Source organism: Grus americana, chromosome 5, assembly GCF_028858705.1.
Source record: "Grus americana isolate bGruAme1 chromosome 5, bGruAme1.mat, whole genome shotgun sequence".
Lineage (NCBI taxonomy): Eukaryota > Metazoa > Chordata > Aves > Gruiformes > Gruidae > Grus > Grus americana.
In genome coordinates, this window is record NC_072856.1 from 49,698,943 (window position 1) to 49,708,225 (window position 9,283).

General features: G+C 36.5%; 1 long non-coding RNA gene across 2 annotated transcripts; it reads right to left on the minus strand.

Moving 5' to 3' along the window:
- Positions 1–735: 735 nt before the first annotated feature.
- Positions 736–8,837, minus strand: LOC129207574 (uncharacterized). 2 transcript variants are annotated; one of them, XR_008577476.1, is made up of 5 exons: positions 8,706–8,800; positions 1,757–1,814; positions 1,150–1,231; positions 995–1,056; positions 736–873 (listed from the first exon to the last, which is right to left on the minus strand). It is a non-coding gene; the product is annotated as an uncharacterized LOC129207574 (long non-coding RNA). The 2 variants fall into 2 exon arrangements; XR_008577477.1 differs by lacking the exon at positions 1,757–1,814 and having other exon boundaries at positions 8,706–8,837.
- Between the last annotated feature and the right edge of the window lie 446 nt (positions 8,838–9,283).

Below are 9,283 nucleotides of genomic sequence, written 5' to 3' on the forward strand. Positions count from 1 at the left end.
CTTTTGATACAATTCCACTGCTCTACTTAGGAACCAGCTAGCAAACCAGCATCTATTTGCATTGTCTTTGTGGGGTTACATAGTTGCTGCTGATCAAGGTAAAGAGGTCTGATGTTATTCTTACAAATTTATAGCAGTCAGCACCCCAAGAGGAGATTAAATAAGGAGATAATGACCTGGGAGTTCAAGTTTGCCAGCATCATTGACCTCTCCAAACAAAAAGGTCTCCAGTCATGCTGTGATAAATGCTGGACTAGCTTGCTTCTCTCTGTTTCCTGGAAAAATCTTTCCGGAAAAATCTTTCCAGAAAAACAGGCAATGGAGTTTCTAGTGAAGCTACTCAGAAAACCTTCCTGAAGGTCAATTCAGCTTAAATGATAAATTAAATTCAGCTTAATATGATTTCTGCAGCTGAATAGATGCAAGACAGTTTTGAAGGATGGAATGAAGATCTTTGTGTAATCGCACATGACCTGACCAGAGCTTCTCATCCTGTCAGCCCTTGAAGACCCCTTGAGGCCTCCTTAGGACTTTGGCTGTACACACAAGCCTGAGAATATTGTTTGCTTATCTTTTGATGGAATAGTGCACAGGATCCTCGGTGTAGAAAGCTTGACAGATTCTCTCACTATCAAAAATTTCAGTAAGCAAAGCTGTGCTCTCTCACTGTGCTTGCATATAGGTACGGTTCCATAATGCTTTTAGGGAAGAAAATAAAAAAGATAAAAGCACCTTTTTTAACTTTGTCTGGATGGCAGATGTTCTGTGCTGTTCCATATCTGCTAGTCTGTATTCTGGATGCTACTGATAATGGCAAGTTGCTGGAAAGCACTCTTGTACGTGTTCAGCACTTTTCTGTCTGTTTTGATCAAGCTGCCAAAAGTAGTTAAGTTTGACCATTAGCATAAGAAAAACAAAGGTCTGTTCCAGCCTTCTCCCTGCTAAATGAGATGTTGAGGCTCTAAAGTACACTGAAATAATAGATTTCTGCTACCTCATCGGTCTGCTGTCTGAATCACCATGTCACGATGAGGACAGCAAGAATATAAGCAGCCTCTGGAAGACAAAAACAGAATGACTAAAATGAAAGAGGCGTCTCCCTATAAACAAATGTAGATATGTGCTATATAATTGTTGTTACTACCTTACTGTATAGCTGCAAAACCAGGACACGTTACAGTTATCATTTCAAGGCACCAAGTCAGTCAACTACGATGTCTTTTTGCCTTTTCTACAATGAAATGACAGGATTCGATATGAAATATTAGAGTCCTAAAGAATTGTCAAATATTTATCACTCACACAATGCAGCTTTATTCTTCACTTCATGGTGTATGTGCCAGAAAGCACCCTACCACAAGCCACTTTGTATTACCATTTAAAATACAAAGAAAGAATGAGGAGTAGGCTAATCTCCCCTCCTTGCAAAGACATGCTCAGTGCAAATCTTGAACATCAGTTCAGTGGCATCATTATCACAGAGTTCCAGGGTATGAATAAAGACCATCAACTGCATTGGGAAGTATATACTTATTGTGTCAAAATTATAAAGAAAAAAAATCAAAATAATGGTGTGTATCACAAAGACATGAGAGAAGAATATTTGAGTGTAAAGATCACAGGAACTGACCACAAGTGTGCAGCAAAAAATGGACTGTTTATCCAGGGTAAAAGACACATATGCTAAATTATCATGCAGAAAAACTCACAAAAGCTTCATCACCATTTATTGGTACATATTACAACATGTACTCACTATTGCTGCTTCAGAAAGGATTCTCCTTTTATTTAGAAAGTGTAGCACTAACATGTCTCTGAAAGGGCAGAAAAGACAGCACCAGGCTTGAATCACTTTTAGATTTTATTGCTCAGACTGTTATAAATCATTAAGCTTGAGAACAATTTCTTTATGCTGTGGGAAGTATTAATATTTTTTCCTCATGGGGACATTGTCCTTGCATATAATTCTGGTATTTCACAAGTTTGGGCTCCAAATACACAGAAAGAGCTTTTTAAGACACTTTAGACATTTTAAAGTGTTATTAGTATAATATATACCTCTTTCAGTTTCTTGTAATAAATAAAGCACCTGGCTTCACAGGTGGGGGATAAAGACATGGTTTCCATAATATTTTTTTTTTAAAAAACCTCTTTAAAACACATTTATAAAATAGCTCACTTTCTTTCCTGTAATATACATGGCACATTCAGATTGCTTGTGGGGTGGGGTGGTATTATAACTGTGTTAATACCCTACTGGGATAGCCTGTATAATTCACTCATGGTTTTGCCATTTATGAATGCAATGATCTCAAATTCATACTTAGAAAACTCTTGTCACAGCACAATGTCTTTTCTATATATGTCTTTTTGTTTATATAACAGACAAATTTACTGACAACACAGACAACTACAAATTGCACCACAGCACAATCGTGAACATATTCATACAGCTCGCTAAAGGGTAAAGCTCCATTTCATTCCTTGCCCAGGTTCCCAGGCTGAACAGATTGTATCACTGGTAAGAAAATGCACAGCAATGTCACAAAAGAAATGGGGCTAGAAATGTGCAGGAAGAACAAACAGTAGTGAGAAAATGACTTTTTAAAAACTGTCCAGTGTAACAGACTTCCAAAGTTTTAAAAGGTCCATTTCAGCTCAATTTAGCACTGGTTTTAACAGGAAAAAAAAAAAGAAAAAAAAAAAAGAAAAAAGAAAATCTTTGAAAGGTTATGTTGTTTGAAATGATTAACAAAGAATTAAAAGACATCCAGTGAAGCAACAATCTGCATAGCTGGCTTTATTATTATGGCTGAGAAAAAAAATTTTTGATTTGGATAAGGGATTTTCATAGACACTCTCTTCTCTTTCTGTGTCATGTACATGGAAAAATTACCTAGCTGTCCATTATAGACATTCCTTACTTAGGCATTCCTTACTTTAGAGCTGTATTAAAGACCTACTTTTCACAAAATTTATTATTTTTACTACCACAAGTTATTTAGATTGGAAAGACTGCATCCCAAAAAGACATGTGATGGGTAACCCTGTCTTGTGCTGAACAATTAATCCCTCACCAAATTTTCTGCAATCATTTTATGGTGTATGATGCTAGAATCTTTGCTACGTTATTTGTGCACCTGAGAGTCAAGGAATACATGCCAAGGCTGGGAAAAAATCTGTAGAGCGAAGCGGCTACTGGTGTGAGCCGGTATAGTGCATTTTGATCTGTCAATAAACAACAACATATTTAAAGACAAGACTGAAGTTAGCATTGCCTGATGCTCCCGGGCCTTTTCTTTGCCTGAGGGAAGGACTAACAGGTTTCTGTCTTCTAAGGCTTTTCACAAAAAGAAATCAGGGCTGGGAAGCCAGTCATGCAAGTTTCCCAAGTTGGGTAATTATTTTTATGGGTGCTAAGATGGTGAGGCTGTTTGCTGCGCGGACTGTTCGCTGTGGCACAGGAGCCCTGTCATTCACACGTGCCTCTGCTTTCCTGGGTTTCAATGGAACCATGCTATATAAAGCAACCTGAAATCTACACACAAATGGACTTTTTAAGAGGTCAGTGTTATTATTAGTGAGACGCCTGGGATGTGGAAGTAATTTCATCTCAAAGGGCTATCGGCATGAAATAGCTGGAAATAATTTTGTGTCTGGACTAATGATAACGTCAGGGCTCAGACTGTACCCTAAAGTAGGACTTTGTTAGATCTTTGGCTCAGAAAGATGACTGAACAGCAGCAGGTAAGGGGTAGACTGCTGGAATGTCTATCGTATCAGACAGTGTTTTAGGCAGTCCAGACAGTTTCTCTGGAAATTTAGAGAAAGTCCTTGCCCGAAAGTTATCAGGAGGAAAAGCAAGTATGACATTCTCCACTATGAAAGTAGAATAATTTAAAATAAACCTTATAACCTGGACCTGAATGAGGCAGATTTTCTCCCAGTAATGAGATGAAATGGCTTCCTGGAGGAAGAGTGAAAAAATTGTTTTATTTAGAGAAAACACTTCTAAAATATAAACTTTTATTAATCTATGCTGGCTCTCAGTTCTGGGTGCCCAGAGTAGAAAAGCCTGTGTGATCATTCCAAAAAAGCCCCTTCAGCACAAACATCTCATTGGCCCCAGTTGCCGCCCCCGGTGCAGAGCGGGTAGAGAGAAGTGCAGGTTGCATTTTATGGCTTTGGTTAGCCAGACCAAAAGGTGTTTCCTTTTGTTTATATGAAAAAAAATATTTTGAGTCAAGGTTATATTGGCTTTAAACATGTTGCAAACGTTGCCAGCTGCTGGAACACATCAAATCAGCAATTGGAGAAGAAGCTGGATCGTACACCTCCTCTGGATAATATTTTGAGGGAGCGCTGCCTGCTCCAGACAACTGCACTGTCACAGCAAGTGCCATTTCCCCTCCTGCAAACGACTTCAGTGCTCCACCTTACATTTACACTTCTTCAGTCCCAGAGCACCTACGAACAAGTATTTATAGCTGGTACCACCATATAGCATGGCCACATTTTATTTTCCCTTTCTAAAAGGGCAATCATTTGCAGTTTAGAGCTAAGCTTATTTTTGTCTTTTTTTTTTTTTTAAGAACTAGTACTGCTAATAGTGAATGTTGAGATAATGTAACAAAATATGAAATGTCTAAAGCTAATGGCAAAAAAAAAAGTCACAGAACAGACGTGATTATAGACGATGAGATTCATCTTAATATGAACAAAGCTCTAGTTATATTTACTTTGACATTCTTGTGTGCTAGTAGCCTCTATACTGAAAAACACTTTTTAGATAAATTTACTGAATCCAAAACACCGTAACATTCTTCTTTCTTTAAAAATGAGAAAATTAAAATGCTGCCTTCAGTAGCAATTTGTGTGTGAAATAAAAATGTTCATTATACTAATAAATTTGTTTAGTAGTAAAGTAATATATATTGTCTCATTTATGCTTTGGATTTTAATCCAATCTCCACAATGAGAGACAAGTGGAAAGAGTCTTTGTAGAACTGAACAAGTAAAATTAAACACATATATATAAATAATATGTATAATTTTATGTATGTGTATATATTTGCTAATTATACATCAGAATTCTACTTTTGAGAATGTTCATTCATAAGGAAATTTTCATAACTGTTTAGGCAAGGCATAAATAAAACCATTTTCTCCACTTTTACAGCACTTCTTCTAATAAGGAAAAAGAGGTTTAGGATTCATAAGGTAATGCAACACCCAGAAATATCTTCCCTTTTTTACCTTTATCCTAATTTTCTTTTTAGCATTAAGTCTTTGTGGACAAGTATCTTTCGCCTGTTGTGCAGTGTTGAGTGTTACAAAAAGGATAATAAAGCTTTAAGCAGCTTAGTTGATAACAGGTTTCTACAATCTTCCCTCCGTATCACTGCTACAGAAATAGACATTGTAATGTTATGGGGCACTGTCAGGTCTGTCAGCATACCATTATAAAAGTGAAAGATTTAGGTTTGCATGGCATTTTTCACAAACTATTTGTAAATGTAATAATGGTAGAATGGGCAATAGAGAAAAAAAAAGTATGAAGTTTCTTTTCTGAAGGGTTTTATGCTCTAAACACACACATACTGTTCTATTCCATCTGCTTTTGTGAATTTAATAAAATATCTATTTCACCACTGCAAAGTTCAAATATCTCTGATTGGGGGGGGGGCAGGGGGAAGAGAGATAACTGTAGAATATTTTATTTGGATTGCAGCTATGATCTTCAAATCAAGGATTCTGCCCAATCTGTCAGAGCTTTTCTTACTTGCCTACCCTAGGAAACTCTTATATTTCACACATGAGAAAATGGGTATTCCCCTGCTCCACCTACCTAAATAAGAATCTTGATCTATTCTACTCTCTTCTTCTGGTAGTCCTTTTCAGATGCTAATGAACATTAACATTTAAAAGGCTTAATGTTAAGTCTACAACCTCTGGTAAAACCCAGCGTTCATCTCTTCTTATTCTCCTCTACGTTTTTTAAGCTTTCATTACACTCCTCCTACTTCCCCTTCCCCCATGTCTATTTGCTTTGGTTTCCAGCAGCCTACTAAGTGAAATGAGCTGTTCTTTTGAATTGCTCACCTGGATTTCCCTCCCACCCTGCCTTCATTAGCCTTCCAACCACTCAATTAGGTTGTCACATCACTTAGGCACATAGAGAGAAATGTGTTTCTTAATTACCTCTGGAAAAAAAAAAAATCACCCCCAAAAAAGTTTGCCAACAAACCCCCAAAAAACCCTGAAGAATTCCCCTGCTTTTAAAAATAGAAATCTGTGAAGTTGTTTGTTTTTCTTCACACAAATTGCAAATATTGACTTTCAATTTAAAATTATGCACTTTTTAGATCATGAAAAAGGATATTTTTTCTTTCGTCCAAGCATATTAAGAGTTTGCTAAAGTGTCTCCTGTATCTACAGACAAATACATTTCCTAGAAAGTTAGAGATATAATACATAGAAAAAACCCAAAGAAGTAATAAAACCACTCAAGTGCACATACAATTCGAGTTTGCTGCCCCAGAAGTTGTGATTCTTGATATTGGTTCTAGGACAGGCAATTTTTTTGTATGAGCATGATACAGTGCACATCCTTCCATATCCTATGTCTCCCTCCTAAACGGGCATTACCAGAATACATTCTAATATAAAAAAACCCGAACCAACAGTATCTGTTCAACACATCATAAAAAAAGGCCGTGCCCTGGCTTCCAGTTTAATTACAAACAGGAACAATGAGGATGAATGGTTATGAAAAGCAAGATGATGAGTTTTAATGTAATTACTTAACTATAACAATTAATAAATGCATAATTACATACGTATAATGGTGGTATTGAGAGAACTATATTGCTGTGAAACTCAAACAAGTAGAACTCTTGCTTCTTTTTTTTTTATTATGTTCAGTATCAACTGCAACATGATATTTAGGTCACTATTTAACCATTAGAGAGGTTTGTGTATGAAAGGTGCATTGGGACCCCTACTGCATTTCATGGCCATTTTATGGATTGTGGGTGTGAATTATTGAGTTGTACGTGGCATGTTCTTGCTGCTGGATGTCCTGGAAAATTGGAAAGACAGTACTGCTTCAACATGTCCAGAGAATTGGGAGGAGCAGTTGTAACTTCCTATTTTTGTATATCTATGATTTTTCAGCAAAACAATCTCATTTTGCCTGGACATTCATCACTTCCTCTGAAAAGAAAAAAAAATAAGGGGAAAAAAAAAAAGCTTAAAAAAAATAATAATGCAGCTTTGTAGCAGATGTAGTTTACCAGGATATGCAGTACTGGAAGTACTTGCCAGCAGACACATTCTACATGGATGCTTTTGGCACGTTCTCTAACACAGATGGTGTTTGCTCAGCAGCACAGCCAGAGCACTCTACCTGAATCTACACGGAGGGTTCAGAAGCAACCAAGTGGTTAAAATACATCTAGAAATACCTATCTCTTCTGTCAAGTTTCTTCCAAGCCTATAGCTTGTTCTTCTAGTTTTAAATAAACAGACTGGCAGGACCAGGCTAGACCAAATATTAATTTTCAACCAAATGGAAGCCGGGCAGGGAAAGAAGCAGCAGACTAGACCAATTCAGAAACAATTATAAAAATACACTCCAATTTCACTGAAAATTTTTGTTCTTCTTTTTTTAAATTGATTTTGGGAGATAGAAAAAGTTTGGTGCAAGTTTTCTGCTGTGTAGTATTTCTATTTATTCAATTTTTTGGTGGTTTGGTTTGGTTTGCTTTTATCCTCAGAAAAGCACCCATTTGACTTTGGAGCATTACTGCATTTTTAGAAGTAATTATTCATTTAGGAGGCCAGAGACTTGTCTCCATGTGTAAATTGACTAGAACAGCTCTCCTGTGGACACTTTGTTTTAAAGGAGAAATATCTTTATTCCAAAATAATTATTCTGCTCATGACAAGGCCTTTATAATGAAATTACTATGCCAGTCAACTTTTCCCCTTACAGACAAGTTTTATATATCATGGGGAGCCAAGTCACTTGTTTCTAAGGAAAGGATTCAATCACATTCGGGAACCTAAGAGAAAAATGTAGGTAGAATTTAAATACTCTGAAAGTCATATCCATAGATCTGGATATGCTGGTGAAGTAAGAATATTACCATGTCTTCATCATCATAAACACCTAATCATAAATATATATATATATATACACACACACACACCATTTGCTAAATTTTGCCTCCTTGACCATTTCACCACCTCTTCCAAAATTCATTCCCATTTTTCTTTAGTTTCTGAACAAGAATAAAAACAATCGAGAATTTTGTGTCCTCTATATTTCCTCATTTGTACCCCACTTTTGTAATTAATTCTAATTTAAATCCTAAATTCAGCTGATTAATTTTCAACAGTACACGAATTGTAGTTAAGTATCTTACTATTTTTCAGTTTAATTCCTAAGAAGAGAAAGATGAAAAGGTGTTTCGGCAAACCTGTTTCCACTCCCATTTCTAAATCTAAATTTTTAAGGAATGTTTGCTTTTATATTTAATATAATGTTCAGGATGGAAATTAACTGAGTCGAAAGGATTCTAAATTCTAGAAAACTATTCCTTGGAACAATAAAGGATTCCCCCTGTCCCTCAAGAAACCTTAACCAAGAGAGACTCAGTAGCAGTTAACAGAAAAATAATCTGAATAAATAGTTTTCTTACCATGTTTATCCTCTTGATTTCTAACCAATGCTGTCATCAGAACAGGACTTAAACAATTTGAAGAGTTGAGTGTGATGAAAACAGCACCCTCCCTTCCCTATATTGACACAGAGAGTTTGGTAGATTTGTCAGGATTTCTTTTAGCTATCGAGAACAAAAAAAAAAAAAGAAAAGAAAAGAAAAAAAAAAAAGAAAAGAAAAGAAAAGAAAAAAAAAAAAGAAAACCCAAACCCAACCACTGGTTGTAAACAATCTCGTCTATGATAAACAAATGGTCTGTCCGCAAGGAGCTTGGATGACAAAAACCTCTATAGTGAAGGCCAAATATTTCTGCTTGAACACACAGGCAGGCACGTAGTTTTGAGTGCATTTGTGGTTGTGCCTTTTCAGTCTGTCTAAGGCTGAGTCAAAGCAAGCTTGTTAGCTTCAGAGCCGATAACTGGAAACAGCAATTTTTAACGGAGACATTTAGTGTGGGGGAAATACATGCAGAAGGGGATGAACGTAGGAGAAGGGAAGGAAGCGGTATTCTGATCGAAATGGGGGATTGTGGCTTTGACTTTGGAAGACAGAGAAGG